The 17,622-nt window shown below is 41.6% G+C and overlaps 21 non-coding genes across 21 annotated transcripts; all 21 read left to right on the forward strand.

Annotated features, from left to right (window-relative positions):
- Positions 1-390: 390 nt before the first annotated feature.
- TRNAP-AGG (transfer RNA proline (anticodon AGG)) lies at positions 391-462 on the forward strand. Its single transcript has one exon. It is a non-coding gene; the product is annotated as a tRNA-Pro (tRNA).
- Positions 463-717: 255 nt separating this feature from the next.
- Positions 718-789, forward strand: TRNAP-AGG (transfer RNA proline (anticodon AGG)). Its single transcript has one exon. It is a non-coding gene; the product is annotated as a tRNA-Pro (tRNA).
- Positions 790-1,370: 581 nt separating this feature from the next.
- On the forward strand, positions 1,371-1,442 carry TRNAP-AGG (transfer RNA proline (anticodon AGG)). Its single transcript has one exon. It is a non-coding gene; the product is annotated as a tRNA-Pro (tRNA).
- Positions 1,443-1,697: 255 nt separating this feature from the next.
- Positions 1,698-1,769, forward strand: TRNAP-AGG (transfer RNA proline (anticodon AGG)). The gene has a single exon. It is a non-coding gene; the product is annotated as a tRNA-Pro (tRNA).
- A 254-nt stretch (positions 1,770-2,023) lies between these two features.
- On the forward strand, positions 2,024-2,095 carry TRNAP-AGG (transfer RNA proline (anticodon AGG)). Its single transcript has one exon. It is a non-coding gene; the product is annotated as a tRNA-Pro (tRNA).
- Positions 2,096-3,004: 909 nt separating this feature from the next.
- On the forward strand, positions 3,005-3,076 carry TRNAP-AGG (transfer RNA proline (anticodon AGG)). Its single transcript has one exon. It is a non-coding gene; the product is annotated as a tRNA-Pro (tRNA).
- A 763-nt stretch (positions 3,077-3,839) lies between these two features.
- On the forward strand, positions 3,840-3,911 carry TRNAP-AGG (transfer RNA proline (anticodon AGG)). Its single transcript has one exon. It is a non-coding gene; the product is annotated as a tRNA-Pro (tRNA).
- A 1,217-nt stretch (positions 3,912-5,128) lies between these two features.
- TRNAP-AGG (transfer RNA proline (anticodon AGG)) lies at positions 5,129-5,200 on the forward strand. Its single transcript has one exon. It is a non-coding gene; the product is annotated as a tRNA-Pro (tRNA).
- A 255-nt stretch (positions 5,201-5,455) lies between these two features.
- On the forward strand, positions 5,456-5,527 carry TRNAP-AGG (transfer RNA proline (anticodon AGG)). The gene has a single exon. It is a non-coding gene; the product is annotated as a tRNA-Pro (tRNA).
- Positions 5,528-6,108: 581 nt separating this feature from the next.
- On the forward strand, positions 6,109-6,180 carry TRNAP-AGG (transfer RNA proline (anticodon AGG)). Its single transcript has one exon. It is a non-coding gene; the product is annotated as a tRNA-Pro (tRNA).
- Positions 6,181-7,271: 1,091 nt separating this feature from the next.
- Positions 7,272-7,343, forward strand: TRNAP-AGG (transfer RNA proline (anticodon AGG)). The gene has a single exon. It is a non-coding gene; the product is annotated as a tRNA-Pro (tRNA).
- Positions 7,344-8,582: 1,239 nt separating this feature from the next.
- TRNAP-AGG (transfer RNA proline (anticodon AGG)) lies at positions 8,583-8,653 on the forward strand. Its single transcript has one exon. It is a non-coding gene; the product is annotated as a tRNA-Pro (tRNA).
- A 763-nt stretch (positions 8,654-9,416) lies between these two features.
- On the forward strand, positions 9,417-9,488 carry TRNAP-AGG (transfer RNA proline (anticodon AGG)). The gene has a single exon. It is a non-coding gene; the product is annotated as a tRNA-Pro (tRNA).
- A 1,427-nt stretch (positions 9,489-10,915) lies between these two features.
- On the forward strand, positions 10,916-10,987 carry TRNAP-AGG (transfer RNA proline (anticodon AGG)). Its single transcript has one exon. It is a non-coding gene; the product is annotated as a tRNA-Pro (tRNA).
- A 1,239-nt stretch (positions 10,988-12,226) lies between these two features.
- Positions 12,227-12,297, forward strand: TRNAP-AGG (transfer RNA proline (anticodon AGG)). Its single transcript has one exon. It is a non-coding gene; the product is annotated as a tRNA-Pro (tRNA).
- A 582-nt stretch (positions 12,298-12,879) lies between these two features.
- Positions 12,880-12,951, forward strand: TRNAP-AGG (transfer RNA proline (anticodon AGG)). The gene has a single exon. It is a non-coding gene; the product is annotated as a tRNA-Pro (tRNA).
- Positions 12,952-13,887: 936 nt separating this feature from the next.
- TRNAP-AGG (transfer RNA proline (anticodon AGG)) lies at positions 13,888-13,958 on the forward strand. The gene has a single exon. It is a non-coding gene; the product is annotated as a tRNA-Pro (tRNA).
- Positions 13,959-14,720: 762 nt separating this feature from the next.
- Positions 14,721-14,792, forward strand: TRNAP-AGG (transfer RNA proline (anticodon AGG)). The gene has a single exon. It is a non-coding gene; the product is annotated as a tRNA-Pro (tRNA).
- Positions 14,793-16,031: 1,239 nt separating this feature from the next.
- On the forward strand, positions 16,032-16,102 carry TRNAP-AGG (transfer RNA proline (anticodon AGG)). The gene has a single exon. It is a non-coding gene; the product is annotated as a tRNA-Pro (tRNA).
- Positions 16,103-16,684: 582 nt separating this feature from the next.
- Positions 16,685-16,756, forward strand: TRNAP-AGG (transfer RNA proline (anticodon AGG)). Its single transcript has one exon. It is a non-coding gene; the product is annotated as a tRNA-Pro (tRNA).
- A 763-nt stretch (positions 16,757-17,519) lies between these two features.
- TRNAP-AGG (transfer RNA proline (anticodon AGG)) lies at positions 17,520-17,591 on the forward strand. The gene has a single exon. It is a non-coding gene; the product is annotated as a tRNA-Pro (tRNA).
- The last annotated feature ends 31 nt before the right edge of the window (positions 17,592-17,622 follow it).

Raw genomic sequence — 17,622 nt, forward strand, 5'->3', positions numbered from 1 at the left:
TAAGCCTCTTAAGAGGTGTACTAATTACTGGACGATGCAGTGTTGCTCGAGGAACATGGTTTTAAAATACTTTAGAGGTAGATCTCTGAGAAAAAACCCAAAATGTCTTATGTAAATTACGCACAAAACTGCCTTTTACTTTTGAAAGAGGTGTTCCTCAAGAACCGATAAGTTTAAAAACTTAAGAAGTAGGACTCTTAAGAGGTGTACTAATTACTGGACGATGCTGTGTTGCTCGAGAAACATGGTTTTAAAAAACTTTAGAAGTAGATATCTGAGAAAAATACAAAAATGTCTTATGTAAAATACCCACAAAACTACCTTGGATGTGAGGACTTTAAAGAATTATTTGGGGTGCGGCAAAGCTTTCTCAAATAGGTGCTGTCTGTTGGCTCGTTGGTCTAGGGGTATGATTCTCGCTTAGGGTGCGAGAGGTCCCGGGTTCAAATCCCGGATGAGCCCATGCTTTTGAAAGAGGTTTTCCTCAAGAACCGATAAGTTTAAAAACTTAAGAAGTAGGACTCTTAAGAGGTGTACTAATTACTGGACGATGCTGTGTTGCTCGAGAAACTTGGTTTTAAAAAACTTTAGAAGTAGATATCTGAGAAAAATACAAAAATGTCTTATGTAAAATACCCACAAAACTACCTTGGATGTGAGGACTTTAAAGAATTACTTGGGGTGCGGCAAAGCTTTCTCAAATAGGTGCTGTCTGTTGGCTCGTTGGTCTAGGGGTATGATTCTCGCTTAGGGTGCGAGAGGTCCCGGGTTCAAATCCCGGATGAGCCCATGCTTTTGAAAGAGGTTTTCCTCAAGAACCGTTAAGTTTAAAACTTAAGAAGTAGGACTCTTAAGAGGTGTACTAATTACTGGACGATGCTGTGTTGCTCGAGAAACTTGTTTTTAAAAAACTTTAGAAGTAGATATCTGAGAAAAATACAAAAATGTCTTATGTAAAATACCCACAAAACTACCTTGGATGTGAGGACTTTAAAGAATTACTTGGGGTGCGGCAAAGCTTTCTCAAATCGGTGCTGTCTGTTGGCGCGTTGGTCTAGGGGTATGATTCTCTCTTATGGTGCGAGAGGTCCCGGGTTCAAATCCTGGACGAGCCCATGCTTTTGAAAGAGGTTTTTCTCAAGAACCGATAAGTTTAAAAACTTAAGAAGTAGGATTCTTAAGAGGTGTACTAATTACTGGACGATGCTGTGTTGCTCGAGAAACATGGTTTTAAAAAACTTTAGAAGTAGATATCTGAGAAAAATACAAAAATGTCTTATGTAAAATACCCACAAAACTACCTTGGATGTGAGGACTTTAAAGAATTACTTGGGGTGCGGCAAAGCTTTCTCAAATAGGTGCTGTCTGTTGGCTCGTTGGTCTAGGGGTATGATTCTCGCTTAGGGTGCGAGAGGTCCCGGGTTCAAATCCCGGATGAGCCCATGCTTTTGAAAGAGGTTTTCCTCAAGAACCGATAAGTTTAAAAACTTAAGAAGTAGGACTCTTAAGAGGTGTACTAATTACTGGACGATGCTGTGTTGCTCGAGAAACATGGTTTTAAAAAACTTTGGAAGTAGATATCTGAGAAAAATACAAAAATGTCTTATGTAAAATACCCACAAAACTACCTTGGATGTGAGGACTTTAAAGAATTACTTGGGGTGCGGCAAAGCTTTCTCAAATAGGTGCTGTATGTTGGCTCGTTGGTCTAGGGGTATGATTCTCGCTTAGGGTGCGAGAGGTCCCGGGTTCAAATCCTGGACGAGCCCATGCTTTTGAAAGAGGTTTTCCTCAAGAACCGTTAAGTTTAAAACTTAAGAAGTAGGACTCTTAAGAGGTGTACTAATTACTGGACGATGCTGTGTTGCTCGAGAAACATGGTTTTAAAAAACTTTAGAAGTAGATATCTGAGAAAAATACAAAAATGTCTTATGTAAAATACCCACAAAACTACCTTGGATGTGAGGACTTTAAAGAATTACTTGGGGTGCGGCAAAGCTTTCTCAAATCGGTGCTGTCTGTTGGCTCGTTGGTCTAGGGGTATGATTCTCGCTTAGGGTGCGAGAGGTCCCGGGTTCAAATCCTGGACGAGCCCATGCTTTTGAAAGAGGTTTTTCTCAAGAACTGATAAGTTTAAAAACTTAAGAAGTAGGATTCTTAAGAGGTGTACTAATTACTGGACGATGCTGTGTTGCTCGAGAAACATGGTTTTAAAAAACTTTAGAAGTAGATATCTGAGAAAAATACAAAAATGTCTTATGTAAAATACCCACAAAACTACCTTGGATGTGAGGACTTTAAAGAATTACTTGGGGTGCGGCAAAGCTTTCTCAAATAGGTGCTGTCTGTTGGCTCGTTGGTCTAGGGGTATGATTCTCGCTTAGGGTGCGAGAGGTCCCGGGTTCAAATCCTGGACTAGCCCATGCTTTTGAAAGAGGTTTTTCTCAAGAACCGATAAGTTTAAAAACTTAAGAAGTAGGACTCTTAAGAGGTGTACTAATTACTGGACGATGCTGTGTTGCTCGAGAAACAAGGTTTTAAAAAACTTTAGAAGTAGATATCTGAGAAAAATACAAAAATGTCTTATGTAAAATACCCACAAAACTACCTTGGATGTGAGGACTTTAAAGAATTACTTGGGGTGCGGCAAAGCTTTCTCAAATAGGTGCTGTCTGTTGGCTCGTTGGTCTAGGGGTATGATTCTCGCTTAGGGTGCGAGAGGTCCCGGGTTCAAATCCCAGACGAGCCCATGCTTTTGAAAGAGGTTTTCCTCAAGAACTGATAAGTTTAAAAACTTAAGAAGTAGGACTCTTAAGAGGTGTACTAATTACTGGACGATGCTGTGTTGCTCGAGAAACATGGTTTTAAAAAACTTTAGAAGTTGATATCTGAGAAAAATACAAAAATGTCTTATGTAAAATACCCACAAAACTACCTTGGATGTGAGGACTTTAAAGAATTACTTGGGGTGCGGCAAAGCTTTCTCAAACAGGTGCTGTCTGTTGGCTCGTTGGTCTAGGGGTATGATTCTCGCTTAGGGTGCGAGAGGTCCCGGGTTCAAATCCCGGATGAGCCCATGCTTTTGAAAGAGGTGTTCCTCAAGAACCGATAAGTTTAAAAACTTAAGAAGTAGGACTCTTAAGAGGTGTACTAATTACTGGACGATGCTGTGTTGCTCGAGGAACATGGTTTTATAAAACTTTAGAAGTCGATCTCTGAGAAAAAACCCAAAATGTCTTATGTAAAATACCCAAAAAACTGCCTTCGAGCCTTCGATGTGAGGACTTTAAAGGCTAAGCTTTCTCAAATATGTGCCGTCTGTTGGCTCGTTGGTCTAGGGGTATCATTCTTGCTTCGGGTGCGAGAGGTGCCGGGTGCAAATCAAGAATGAGCCCATGCTTTTGAAAGAGGTTTTCCTCAAGAACCGATAAGTTTAAAATCGTAAGAAGTAAGCCTCTTAAGAGGTGTACTAATTACTGGACGATGCAGTGTTGCTCGAGGAACATGGTTTTAAAATACTTTAGAGGTAGATCTCTGAGAAAAAACCCAAAATGTCTTATGTAAATTACGCACAAAACTGCCTTTTACTTTTGAAAGAGGTGTTCCTCAAGAACCGATAAGTTTAAAAACTTAAGAAGTAGGACTCTTAAGAGGTGTACTAATTACTGGACGATGCTGTGTTGCTCGAGAAACATGGTTTTAAAAAACTTTAGAAGTAGATATCTGAGAAAAATACAAAAATGTCTTATGTAAAATACCCACAAAACTACCTTGGATGTGAGGACTTTAAAGAATTACTTGGGGTGCGGCAAAGCTTTCTCAAATAGTTGCTGTCTGTTGGCTCGTTGGTCTAGGGGTATGATTCTCGCTTAGGGTGCGAGAGGTCCCGGGTTCAAATCCCGGATGAGCCCATGCTTTTGAAAGAGGTTTTCCTCAAGAACCGATAAGTTTAAAAACTTAAGAAGTAGGACTCTTAAGAGGTGTACTAATTACTGGACGATGCTGTGTTGCTCGAGAAACAAGGTTTTAAAAAACTTTAGAAGTAGATATCTGAGAAAAATACAAAAATGTCTTATGTAAAATACCCACAAAACTACCTTGGATGTGAGGACTTTAAAGAATTACTTGGGGTGCGGCAAAGCTTTCTCAAATAGGTGCTGTCTGTTGGCTCGTTGGTCTAGGGGTATGATTCTCGCTTAGGGTATGTGCACACACACCAATTACGTCCGTAATTGACGGACGTATTTCGGCCGCAAGTACCGGACCGAACACAGTGCAGGGAGCCGGGCTCCTAGCATCATACTTATGTACGATGCTAGGAGTCCCTGCCTCGCTGCAGGACAACTGTCCCGTACTGAAAACATGATTACAGTACGTGACAGTTGTCCTGCAGCGAGGCAGGGACTCCTAGCATCGTACATAAGTATGATGCTAGGAGCCCGGCTCCCTGCAGTGTGTTCGGTCCGGTACTTGTGGCCGAAATACGTCCGTCAATTACTGACGTAATTAGTGTGTGTGCACATACCCTTAGGGTGCGAGAGGTCCCGGGTTCAAATCCCGGATGAGCCCATGCTTTTGAAAGAGGTTTTCCTCAAGAACCGTTAAGTTTAAAACTTAAGAAGTAGGACTCTTAAGTCTTGTGTTGCTCGAGAAACTTGGTTTTAAAAAACTTTAGAAGTAGATATCTGAGAAAAATACAAAAATGTCTTATGTAAAATACCCACAAAACTACCTTGGATGTGAGGACTTTAAAGAATTACTTGGGGTGCGGCAAAGCTTTCTCAAATCGGTGCTGTCTGTTGGCGCGTTGGTCTCGGGGTATGATTCTCTCTTAGGGTGCGAGAGGTCCCGGGTTCAAATCCTGGACGAGCCCATGCTTTTGAAAGAGGTTTTTCTCAAGAACCGATAAGTTTAAAAACTTAAGAAGTAGGATTCTTAAGAGGTGTACTAATTACTGGACGATGCTGTGTTGCTCGAGAAACATGGTTTTAAAAAACTTTAGAAGTAGATATCTGAGAAAAATACAAAAATGTCTTATGTAAAATACCCACAAAACTACCTTGGATGTGAGGACTTTAAAGAATTACTTGGGGTGCGGCAAAGCTTTCTCAAATAGGTGCTGTCTGTTGGCTCGTTGGTCTAGGGGTATGATTCTCGCTTAGGGTGCGAGAGGTCCCGGGTTCAAATCCCGGATGAGCCCATGCTTTTGAAAGAGGTTTTCCTCAAGAACCGATAAGTTTAAAAACTTAAGAAGTAGGACTCTTAAGAGGTGTACTAATTACTGGACGATGCTGTGTTGCTCGAGAAACATGGTTTTAAAAAACTTTGGAAGTAGATATCTGAGAAAAATACAAAAATGTCTTATGTAAAATACCCACAAAACTACCTTGGATGTGAGGACTTTAAAGAATTACTTGGGGTGCGGCAAAGCTTTCTCAAGTAGGTGCTGTCTGTTGGCTCGTTGGTCTAGGGGTATGATTCTCGCTTAGGGTGCGAGAGGTCCCGGGTTCAAATCCCGGATGAGCCCATGCTTTTGAAAGAGGTTTTCCTCAAGAACCGTTAAGTTTAAAACTTAAGAAGTAGGACTCTTAAGAGGTGTACTAATTACTGGACGATGCTGTGTTGCTCGAGAAACTTGGTTTTAAAAAACTTTAGAAGTAGATATCTGAGAAAAATACAAAAATGTCTTATGTAAAATACCCACAAAACTACCTTGGATGTGAGGACTTTAAAGAATTACTTGGGGTGCGGCAAAGCTTTCTCAAACCGGTGCTGTCTGTTGGCGCGTTGGTCTCGGGGTATGATTCTCTCTTAGGGTGCGAGAGGTCCCGGGTTCAAATCCTGGACGAGCCCATGCTTTTGAAAGAGGTTTTTCTCAAGAACCGATAAGTTTAAAAACTTAAGAAGTAGGATTCTTAAGAGGTGTACTAATTACTGGACGATGCTGTGTTGCTCGAGAAACATGGTTTTAAAAAACTTTAGAAGTAGATATCTGAGAAAAATACAAAAATGTCTTATGTAAAATACCCACAAAACTACCTTGGATGTGAGGACTTTAAAGAATTACTTGGGGTGCGGCAAAGCTTTCTCAAATAGGTGCTGTCTGTTGGCTCGTTGGTCTAGGGGTATGATTCTCGCTTAGGGTGCGAGAGGTCCCGGGTTCAAATCCCGGATGAGCCCATGCTTTTGAAAGAGGTTTTCCTCAAGAACCGATAAGTTTAAAAACTTAAGAAGTAGGACTCTTAAGAGGTGTACTAATTACTGGACGATGCTGTGTTGCTCGAGAAACAGGGTTTTAAAAAACTTTAGAAGTAGATATCTGAGAAAAATACAAAAATGTCTTATGTAAAATACCCACAAAAAATACCTTGGATGTGAGGACTTTAAAGAATTACTTGGGGTGCGGCAAAGCTTTCTCAAATCGGTGCTGTCTGTTGGCGCGTTGGTCTCGGGGTATGATTCTCTCTTAGGGTGCGAGAGGTCCCGGGTTCAAATCCTGGACGAGCCCATGCTTTTGAAAGAGGTTTTTCTCAAGAACCGATAAGTTTAAAAACTTAAGAAGTAGGATTCTTAAGAGGTGTACTAATTACTGGACGATGCTGTGTTGCTCGAGGAACATGGTTTTATAAAACTTTAGAAGTCGATCTCTGAGAAAAAACCCAAAATGTCTTATGTAAAATACCCAAAAAACTGCCTTCGAGCCTTCGATGTGAGGACTTTAAAGGCTAAGCTTTCTCAAATATGTGCCGTCTGTTGGCTCGTTGGTCTAGGGGTATCATTCTTGCTTCGGGTGCGAGAGGTGCCGGGTGCAAATCAAGAATGAGCCCATGCTTTTGAAAGAGGTTTTCCTCAAGAACCGATAAGTTTAAAATCGTAAGAAGTAAGCCTCTTAAGAGGTGTACTAATTACTGGACGATGCAGTGTTGCTCGAGGAACATGGTTTTAAAATACTTTAGAGGTAGATCTCTGAGAAAAAACCCAAAATGTCTTATGTAAATTACGCACAAAACTGCCTTTTACTTTTGAAAGAGGTGTTCCTCAAGAACCGATAAGTTTAAAAACTTAAGAAGTAGGACTCTTAAGAGGTGTACTAATTACTGGACGATGCTGTGTTGCTCGAGAAACATGGTTTTAAAAAACTTTAGAAGTAGATATCTGAGAAAAATACAAAAATGTCTTATGTAAAATACCCACAAAACTACCTTGGATGTGAGGACTTTAAAGAATTACTTGGGGTGCGGCAAAGCTTTCTCAAATAGTTGCTGTCTGTTGGCTCGTTGGTCTAGGGGTATGATTCTCGCTTAGGGTGCGAGAGGTCCCGGGTTCAAATCCCGGATGAGCCCATGCTTTTGAAAGAGGTTTTCCTCAAGAACCGATAAGTTTAAAAACTTAAGAAGTAGGACTCTTAAGAGGTGTACTAATTACTGGACGATGCTGTGTTGCTCGAGAAACAAGGTTTTAAAAAACTTTAGAAGTAGATATCTGAGAAAAATACAAAAATGTCTTATGTAAAATACCCACAAAACTACCTTGGATGTGAGGACTTTAAAGAATTACTTGGGGTGCGGCAAAGCTTTCTCAAATAGGTGCTGTCTGTTGGCTCGTTGGTCTAGGGGTATGATTCTCGCTTAGGGTATGTGCACACACACCAATTACGTCCGTAATTGACGGACGTATTTCGGCCGCAAGTACCGGACCGAACACAGTGCAGGGAGCCGGGCTCCTAGCATCATACTTATGTACGATGCTAGGAGTCCCTGCCTCGCTGCAGGACAACTGTCCCGTACTGAAAACATGATTACAGTACGTGACAGTTGTCCTGCAGCGAGGCAGGGACTCCTAGCATCGTACATAAGTATGATGCTAGGAGCCCGGCTCCCTGCAGTGTGTTCGGTCCGGTACTTGCGGCCGAAATACGTCCGTCAATTACTGACGTAATTAGTGTGTGTGCACATACCCTTAGGGTGCGAGAGGTCCCGGGTTCAAATCCCGGATGAGCCCATGCTTTTGAAAGAGGTTTTCCTCAAGAACCGTTAAGTTTAAAACTTAAGAAGTAGGACTCTTAAGAGGTGTACTAATTACTGGACGATGCTGTGTTGCTCGAGAAACTTGGTTTTAAAAAACTTTAGAAGTAGATATCTGAGAAAAATACAAAAATGTCTTATGTAAAATACCCACAAAACTACCTTGGATGTGAGGACTTTAAAGAATTACTTGGGGTGCGGCAAAGCTTTCTCAAATAGGTGCTGTCTGTTGGCTCGTTGGTCTAGGGGTATGATTCTCGCTTAGGGTGCGAGAGGTCCCGGGTTCAAATTCTGGACGAGCCCATGCTTTTGAAAGAGGTTTTTCTCAAGAACCGATAAGTTTAAAAACTTAAGAAGTAGGACTCTTAAGAGGTGTACTAATTACTGGACGATGCTGTGTTGCTCGAGAAACAAGGTTTTAAAAAACTTTAGAAGTAGATATCTGAGAAAAATACAAAAATGTCTTATGTAAAATACCCACAAAACTACCTTGGATGTGAGGACTTTAAAGAATTACTTGGGGTGCGGCAAAGCTTTCTCAAATAGGTGCTGTCTGTTGGCTCGTTGGTCTAGGGGTATGATTCTCGCTTAGGGTGCGAGAGGCCCGGGTTCAAATCCTGGACGAGCCCATGCTTTTGAAAGAGGTTTTTCTCAAGAACCGATAAGTTTAAAAACTTAAGAAGTAGGATTCTTAAGAGGTGTACTAATTACTGGACGATGCTGTGTTGCTCGAGGAACATGGTTTTATAAAACTTTAGAAGTCGATCTCTGAGAAAAAACCCAAAATGTCTTATGTAAAATACCCAAAAAACTGCCTTCGAGCCTTCGATGTGAGGACTTTAAAGGCTAAGCTTTCTCAAATATGTGCCGTCTGTTGGCTCGTTGGTCTAGGGGTATCATTCTTGCTTCGGGTGCGAGAGGTGCCGGGTGCAAATCAAGAATGAGCCCATGCTTTTGAAAGAGGTTTTCCTCAAGAACCGATAAGTTTAAAATCGTAAGAAGTAAGCCTCTTAAGAGGTGTACTAATTACTGGACGATGCAGTGTTGCTCGAGGAACATGGTTTTAAAATACTTTAGAGGTAGATCTCTGAGAAAAAACCCAAAATGTCTTATGTAAATTACGCACAAAACTGCCTTTTACTTTTGAAAGAGGTGTTCCTCAAGAACCGATAAGTTTAAAAACTTAAGAAGTAGGACTCTTAAGAGGTGTACTAATTACTGGACGATGCTGTGTTGCTCGAGAAACATGGTTTTAAAAAACTTTAGAAGTAGATATCTGAGAAAAATACAAAAATGTCTTATGTAAAATACCCACAAAACTACCTTGGATGTGAGGACTTTAAAGAATTACTTGGGGTGCGGCAAAGCTTTCTCAAATAGTTGCTGTCTGTTGGCTCGTTGGTCTAGGGGTATGATTCTCGCTTAGGGTGCGAGAGGTCCCGGGTTCAAATCCCGGATGAGCCCATGCTTTTGAAAGAGGTTTTCCTCAAGAACCGATAAGTTTAAAAACTTAAGAAGTAGGACTCTTAAGAGGTGTACTAATTACTGGACGATGCTGTGTTGCTCGAGAAACAAGGTTTTAAAAAACTTTAGAAGTAGATATCTGAGAAAAATACAAAAATGTCTTATGTAAAATACCCACAAAACTACCTTGGATGTGAGGACTTTAAAGAATTACTTGGGGTGCGGCAAAGCTTTCTCAAATAGGTGCTGTCTGTTGGCTCGTTGGTCTAGGGGTATGATTCTCGCTTAGGGTATGTGCACACACACCAATTACGTCCGTAATTGACGGACGTATTTCGGCCGCAAGTACCGGACCGAACACAGTGCAGGGAGCCGGGCTCCTAGCATCATACTTATGTACGATGCTAGGAGTCCCTGCCTCGCTGCAGGACAACTGTCCCGTACTGAAAACATGATTACAGTACGTGACAGTTGTCCTGCAGCGAGGCAGGGACTCCTAGCATCGTACATAAGTATGATGCTAGGAGCCCGGCTCCCTGCAGTGTGTTCGGTCCGGTACTTGCGGCCGAAATACGTCCGTCAATTACTGACGTAATTAGTGTGTGTGCACATACCCTTAGGGTGCGAGAGGTCCCGGGTTCAAATCCCGGATGAGCCCATGCTTTTGAAAGAGGTTTTCCTCAAGAACCGTTAAGTTTAAAACTTAAGAAGTAGGACTCTTAAGAGGTGTACTAATTACTGGACGATGCTGTGTTGCTCGAGAAACTTGGTTTTAAAAAACTTTAGAAGTAGATATCTGAGAAAAATACAAAAATGTCTTATGTAAAATACCCACAAAACTACCTTGGATGTGAGGACTTTAAAGAATTACTTGGGGTGCGGCAAAGCTTTCTCAAATAGGTGCTGTCTGTTGGCTCGTTGGTCTAGGGGTATGATTCTCGCTTAGGGTGCGAGAGGTCCCGGGTTCAAATTCTGGACGAGCCCATGCTTTTGAAAGAGGTTTTTCTCAAGAACCGATAAGTTTAAAATCGTAAGAAGTAAGCCTCTTAAGAGGTGTACTAATTACTGGACGATGCAGTGTTGCTCGAGGAACATGGTTTTAAAATACTTTAGAGGTAGATCTCTGAGAAAAAACCCAAAATGTCTTATGTAAATTACGCACAAAACTGCCTTTTACTTTTGAAAGAGGTGTTCCTCAAGAACCGATAAGTTTAAAAACTTAAGAAGTAGGACTCTTAAGAGGTGTACTAATTACTGGACGATGCTGTGTTGCTCGAGAAACATGTTTTAAAAAACTTTAGAAGTAGATATCTGAGAAAAATACAAAAATGTCTTATGTAAAATACCCACAAAACTACCTTGGATGTGAGGACTTTAAAGAATTACTTGGGGTGCGGCAAAGCTTTCTCAAATAGTTGCTGTCTGTTGGCTCGTTGGTCTAGGGGTATGATTCTCGCTTAGGGTGCGAGAGGTCCCGGGTTCAAATCCCGGATGAGCCCATGCTTTTGAAAGAGGTTTTCCTCAAGAACCGATAAGTTTAAAAACTTAAGAAGTAGGACTCTTAAGAGGTGTACTAATTACTGGACGATGCTGTGTTGCTCGAGAAACAAGGTTTTAAAAAACTTTAGAAGTAGATATCTGAGAAAAATACAAAAATGTCTTATGTAAAATACCCACAAAACTACCTTGGATGTGAGGACTTTAAAGAATTACTTGGGGTGCGGCAAAGCTTTCTCAAATAGGTGCTGTCTGTTGGCTCGTTGGTCTAGGGGTATGATTCTCGCTTAGGGTATGTGCACACACACCAATTACGTCCGTAATTGACGGACGTATTTCGGCCGCAAGTACCGGACCGAACACAGTGCAGGGAGCCGGGCTCCTAGCATCATACTTATGTACGATGCTAGGAGTCCCTGCCTCGCTGCAGGACAACTGTCCCGTACTGAAAACATGATTACAGTACGTGACAGTTGTCCTGCAGCGAGGCAGGGACTCCTAGCATCGTACATAAGTATGATGCTAGGAGCCCGGCTCCCTGCAGTGTGTTCGGTCCGGTACTTGCGGCCGAAATACGTCCGTCAATTACTGACGTAATTAGTGTGTGTGCACATACCCTTAGGGTGCGAGAGGTCCCGGGTTCAAATCCCGGATGAGCCCATGCTTTTGAAAGAGGTTTTCCTCAAGAACCGTTAAGTTTAAAACTTAAGAAGTAGGACTCTTAAGAGGTGTACTAATTACTGGACGATGCTGTGTTGCTCGAGAAACTTGGTTTTAAAAAACTTTAGAAGTAGATATCTGAGAAAAATACAAAAATGTCTTATGTAAAATACCCACAAAACTACCTTGGATGTGAGGACTTTAAAGAATTACTTGGGGTGCGGCAAAGCTTTCTCAAATAGGTGCTGTCTGTTGGCTCGTTGGTCTAGGGGTATGATTCTCGCTTAGGGTGCGAGAGGTCCCGGGTTCAAATTCTGGACGAGCCCATGCTTTTGAAAGAGGTTTTTCTCAAGAACCGATAAGTTTAAAAACTTAAGAAGTAGGACTCTTAAGAGGTGTACTAATTACTGGACGATGCTGTGTTGCTCGAGAAACAAGGTTTTAAAAAACTTTAGAAGTAGATATCTGAGAAAAATACAAAAATGTCTTATGTAAAATACCCACAAAACTACCTTGGATGTGAGGACTTTAAAGAATTACTTGGGGTGCGGCAAAGCTTTCTCAAATAGGTGCTGTCTGTTGGCTCGTTGGTCTAGGGGTATGATTCTCGCTTAGGGTGCGAGAGGCCCGGGTTCAAATCCTGGACGAGCCCATGCTTTTGAAAGAGGTTTTTCTCGAGAACCGATAAGTTTAAAAACTTAAGAAGTAGGATTCTTAAGAGGTGTACTAATTACTGGACGATGCTGTGTTGCTCGAGAAACATAGTTTTAAAAAACTTTAGAAGTAGATATCTGAGAAAAATACAAAAATGTCTTATGTAAAATACCCACAAAACTACCTTGGATGTGAGGACTTTAAAGAATTACTTGGGGTGCGGCAAAGCTTTCTCAAATAGGTGCTGTCTGTTGGCTCGTTGGTCTAGGGGTATGATTCTCGCTTAGGGTGCGAGAGGTCCCGGGTTCAAATCCCAGACGAGCCCATGCTTTTGAAAGAGGTTTTCCTCAAGAACTGATAAGTTTAAAAACTTAAGAAGTAGGACTCTTAAGAGGTGTACTAATTACTGGACGATGCTGTGTTGCTCGAGAAACATGGTTTTAAAAAACTTTAGAAGTAGATATCTGAGAAAAATACAAAAATGTCTTATGTAAAATACCCACAAAACTACCTTGGATGTGAGGACTTTAAAGAATTACTTGGGGTGCGGCAAAGCTTTCTCAAACAGGTGCTGTCTGTTGGCTCGTTGGTCTAGGGGTATGATTCTCGCTTAGGGTGCGAGAGGTCCCGGGTTCAAATCCCGGATGAGCCCATGCTTTTGAAAGAGGTGTTCCTCAAGAACCGATAAGTTTAAAAACTTAAGAAGTAGGACTCTTAAGAGGTGTACTAATTACTGGACGATGCTGTGTTGCTCGAGGAACATGGTTTTATAAAACTTTAGAAGTCATGATTATGAAAACATGATTACAGTACGTGACAGTTGTCCTGCAGCGAGGCAGGGACTCCTAGCATCGTACATAAGTATGATGCTAGGAGCCCGGCTCCCTGCAGTGTGTTCGGTCCGGTACTTGCGGCCGAAATACGTCCGTCAATTACTGACGTAATTAGTGTGTGTGCACATACCCTTAGGGTGCGAGAGGTCCCGGGTTCAAATCCCGGATGAGCCCATGCTTTTGAAAGAGGTTTTCCTCAAGAACCGTTAAGTTTAAAACTTAAGAAGTAGGACTCTTAAGAGGTGTACTAATTACTGGACGATGCTGTGTTGCTCGAGAAACTTGGTTTTAAAAAACTTTAGAAGTAGATATCTGAGAAAAATACAAAAATGTCTTATGTAAAATACCCACAAAACTACCTTGGATGTGAGGACTTTAAAGAATTACTTGGGGTGCGGCAAAGCTTTCTCAAATAGGTGCTGTCTGTTGGCTCGTTGGTCTAGGGGTATGATTCTCGCTTAGGGTGCGAGAGGTCCCGGGTTCAAATTCTGGACGAGCCCATGCTTTTGAAAGAGGTTTTTCTCAAGAACCGATAAGTTTAAAAACTTAAGAAGTAGGACTCTTAAGAGGTGTACTAATTACTGGACGATGCTGTGTTGCTCGAGAAACAAGGTTTTAAAAAACTTTAGAAGTAGATATCTGAGAAAAATACAAAAATGTCTTATGTAAAATACCCACAAAACTACCTTGGATGTGAGGACTTTAAAGAATTACTTGGGGTGCGGCAAAGCTTTCTCAAATAGGTGCTGTCTGTTGGCTCGTTGGTCTAGGGGTATGATTCTCGCTTAGGGTGCGAGAGGCCCGGGTTCAAATCCTGGACGAGCCCATGCTTTTGAAAGAGGTTTTTCTCAAGAACCGATAAGTTTAAAAACTTAAGAAGTAGGATTCTTAAGAGGTGTACTAATTACTGGACGATGCTGTGTTGCTCGAGGAACATGGTTTTATAAAACTTTAGAAGTCGATCTCTGAGAAAAAACCCAAAATGTCTTATGTAAAATACCCAAAAAACTGCCTTCGAGCCTTCGATGTGAGGACTTTAAAGGCTAAGCTTTCTCAAATATGTGCCGTCTGTTGGCTCGTTGGTCTAGGGGTATCATTCTTGCTTCGGGTGCGAGAGGTGCCGGGTGCAAATCAAGAATGAGCCCATGCTTTTGAAAGAGGTTTTCCTCAAGAACCGATAAGTTTAAAATCGTAAGAAGTAAGCCTCTTAAGAGGTGTACTAATTACTGGACGATGCAGTGTTGCTCGAGGAACATGGTTTTAAAATACTTTAGAGGTAGATCTCTGAGAAAAAACCCAAAATGTCTTATGTAAATTACGCACAAAACTGCCTTTTACTTTTGAAAGAGGTGTTCCTCAAGACCGATAAGTTTAAAAACTTAAGAAGTAGGACTCTTAAGAGGTGTACTAATTACTGGACGATGCTGTGTTGCTCGAGAAACATGGTTTTAAAAAACTTTAGAAGTAGATATCTGAGAAAAATACAAAAATGTCTTATGTAAAATACCCACAAAACTACCTTGGATGTGAGGACTTTAAAGAATTACTTGGGGTGCGGCAAAGCTTTCTCAAATAGTTGCTGTCTGTTGGCTCGTTGGTCTAGGGGTATGATTCTCGCTTAGGGTGCGAGAGGTCCCGGGTTCAAATCCCGGATGAGCCCATGCTTTTGAAAGAGGTTTTCCTCAAGAACCGATAAGTTTAAAAACTTAAGAAGTAGGACTCTTAAGAGGTGTACTAATTACTGGACGATGCTGTGTTGCTCGAGAAACAAGGTTTTAAAAAACTTTAGAAGTAGATATCTGAGAAAAATACAAAAATGTCTTATGTAAAATACCCACAAAACTACCTTGGATGTGAGGACTTTAAAGAATTACTTGGGGTGCGGCAAAGCTTTCTCAAATAGGTGCTGTCTGTTGGCTCGTTGGTCTAGGGGTATGATTCTCGCTTAGGGTATGTGCACACACACCAATTACGTCCGTAATTGACGGACGTATTTCGGCCGCAAGTACCGGACCGAACACAGTGCAGGGAGCCGGGCTCCTAGCATCATACTTATGTACGATGCTAGGAGTCCCTGCCTCGCTGCAGGACAACTGTCCCGTACTGAAAACATGATTACAGTACGTGACAGTTGTCCTGCAGCGAGGCAGGGACTCCTAGCATCGTACATAAGTATGATGCTAGGAGCCCGGCTCCCTGCAGTGTGTTCGGTCCGGTACTTGCGGCCGAAATACGTCCGTCAATTACTGACGTAATTAGTGTGTGTGCACATACCCTTAGGGTGCGAGAGGTCCCGGGTTCAAATCCCGGATGAGCCCATGCTTTTGAAAGAGGTTTTCCTCAAGAACCGTTAAGTTTAAAACTTAAGAAGTAGGACTCTTAAGAGGTGTACTAATTACTGGACGATGCTGTGTTGCTCGAGAAACTTGGTTTTAAAAAACTTTAGAAGTAGATATCTGAGAAAAATACAAAAATGTCTTATGTAAAATACCCACAAAACTACCTTGGATGTGAGGACTTTAAAGAATTACTTGGGGTGCGGCAAAGCTTTCTCAAATAGGTGCTGTCTGTTGGCTCGTTGGTCTAGGGGTATGATTCTCGCTTAGGGTGCGAGAGGTCCCGGGTTCAAATTCTGGACGAGCCCATGCTTTTGAAAGAGGTTTTTCTCAAGAACCGATAAGTTTAAAAACTTAAGAAGTAGGACTCTTAAGAGGTGTACTAATTACTGGACGATGCTGTGTTGCTCGAGAAACAAGGTTTTAAAAAACTTTAGAAGTAGATATCTGAGAAAAATACAAAAATGTCTTATGTAAAATACCCACAAAACTACCTTGGATGTGAGGACTTTAAAGAATTACTTGGGGTGCGGCAAAGCTTTCTCAAATAGGTGCTGTCTGTTGGCTCGTTGGTCTAGGGGTATGATTCTCGCTTAGGGTGCGAGAGGCCCGGGTTCAAATCCTGGACGAGCCCATGCTTTTGAAAGAGGTTTTTCTCGAGAACCGATAAGTTTAAAAACTTAAGAAGTAGGATTCTTAAGAGGTGTACTAATTACTGGACGATGCTGTGTTGCTCGAGAAACATAGTTTTAAAAAACTTTAGAAGTAGATATCTGAGAAAAATACAAAAATGTCTTATGTAAAATACCCACAAAACTACCTTGGATGTGAGGACTTTAAAGAATTACTTGGGGTGCGGCAAAGCTTTCTCAAATAGGTGCTGTCTGTTGGCTCGTTGGTCTAGGGGTATGATTCTCGCTTAGGGTGCGAGAGGTCCCGGGTTCAAATCCCAGACGAGCCCATGCTTTTGAAAGAGGTTTTCCTCAAGAACTGATAAGTTTAAAAACTTAAGAAGTAGGACTCTTAAGAGGTGTACTAATTACTGGACGATGCTGTGTTGCTCGAGAAACATGGTTTTAAAAAACTTTAGAAGTAGATATCTGAGAAAAATACAAAAATGTCTTATGTAAAATACCCACAAAACTACATTGGATGTGAGGACTTTAAAGAATTACTTGGGGTGCGGCAAAGCTTTCTCAAACAGGTGCTGTCTGTTGGCTCGTTGGTCTAGGGGTATGATTCTCGCTTAGGGTGCGAGAGGTCCCGGGTTCAAATCCCGGATGAGCCCATGCTTTTGAAAGAGGTGTTCCTCAAGAACCGATAAGTTTAAAAACTTAAGAAGTAGGACTCTTAAGAGGTGTACTAATTACTGGACGATGCTGTGTTGCTCGAGGAACATGGTTTTATAAAACTTTAGAAGTCGATCTCTGAGAAAAAACCCAAAATGTCTTATGTAAAATACCCAAAAAACTGCCTTCGAGCCTTCGATGTGAGGACTTTAAAGGCTAAGCTTTCTCAAATATGTGCCGTCTGTTGGCTCGTTGGTCTAGGGGTATCATTCTTGCTTCGGGTGCGAGAGGTGCCGGGTGCAAATCAAGAATGAGCCCATGCTTTTGAAAGAGGTTTTCCTCAAGAACCGATAAGTTTAAAATCGTAAGAAGTAAGCCTCTTAAGAGGTGTACTAATTACTGGACGATGCAGTGTTGCTCGAGGAACATGGTTTTAAAATACTTTAGAGGTAGATCTCTGAGAAAAAACCCAAAATGTCTTATGTAAATTACGCACAAAACTGCCTTTTACTTTTGAAAGAGGTTTTCCTCAAGAACCGATAAGTTTAAAAACTTAAGAAGTAGGACTCTTAAGAGGTGTACTAATTACTGGACGATGCTGTGTTGCTCGAGAAACATGGTTTTAAAAAACTTTGGAAGTAGATATCTGAGAAAAATACAAAAATGTCTTATGTAAAATACCCACAAAACTACCTTGGATGTGAGGACTTTAAAGAATTACTTGGGGTGCGGCAAAGCTTTCTCAAGTAGGTGCTGTCTGTTGGCTCGTTGGTCTAGGGGTATGATTCTCGCTTAGGGTGCGAGAGGTCCCGGGTTCAAATCCTGGACGAGCCCATGCTTTTGAAAGAGGTTTTTCTCAAGAACC

The sequence above is a fragment of the Rhinoderma darwinii genome, chromosome 4, assembly GCF_050947455.1.
Source record: "Rhinoderma darwinii isolate aRhiDar2 chromosome 4, aRhiDar2.hap1, whole genome shotgun sequence".
Taxonomy (NCBI): domain Eukaryota; kingdom Metazoa; phylum Chordata; class Amphibia; order Anura; family Rhinodermatidae; genus Rhinoderma; species Rhinoderma darwinii.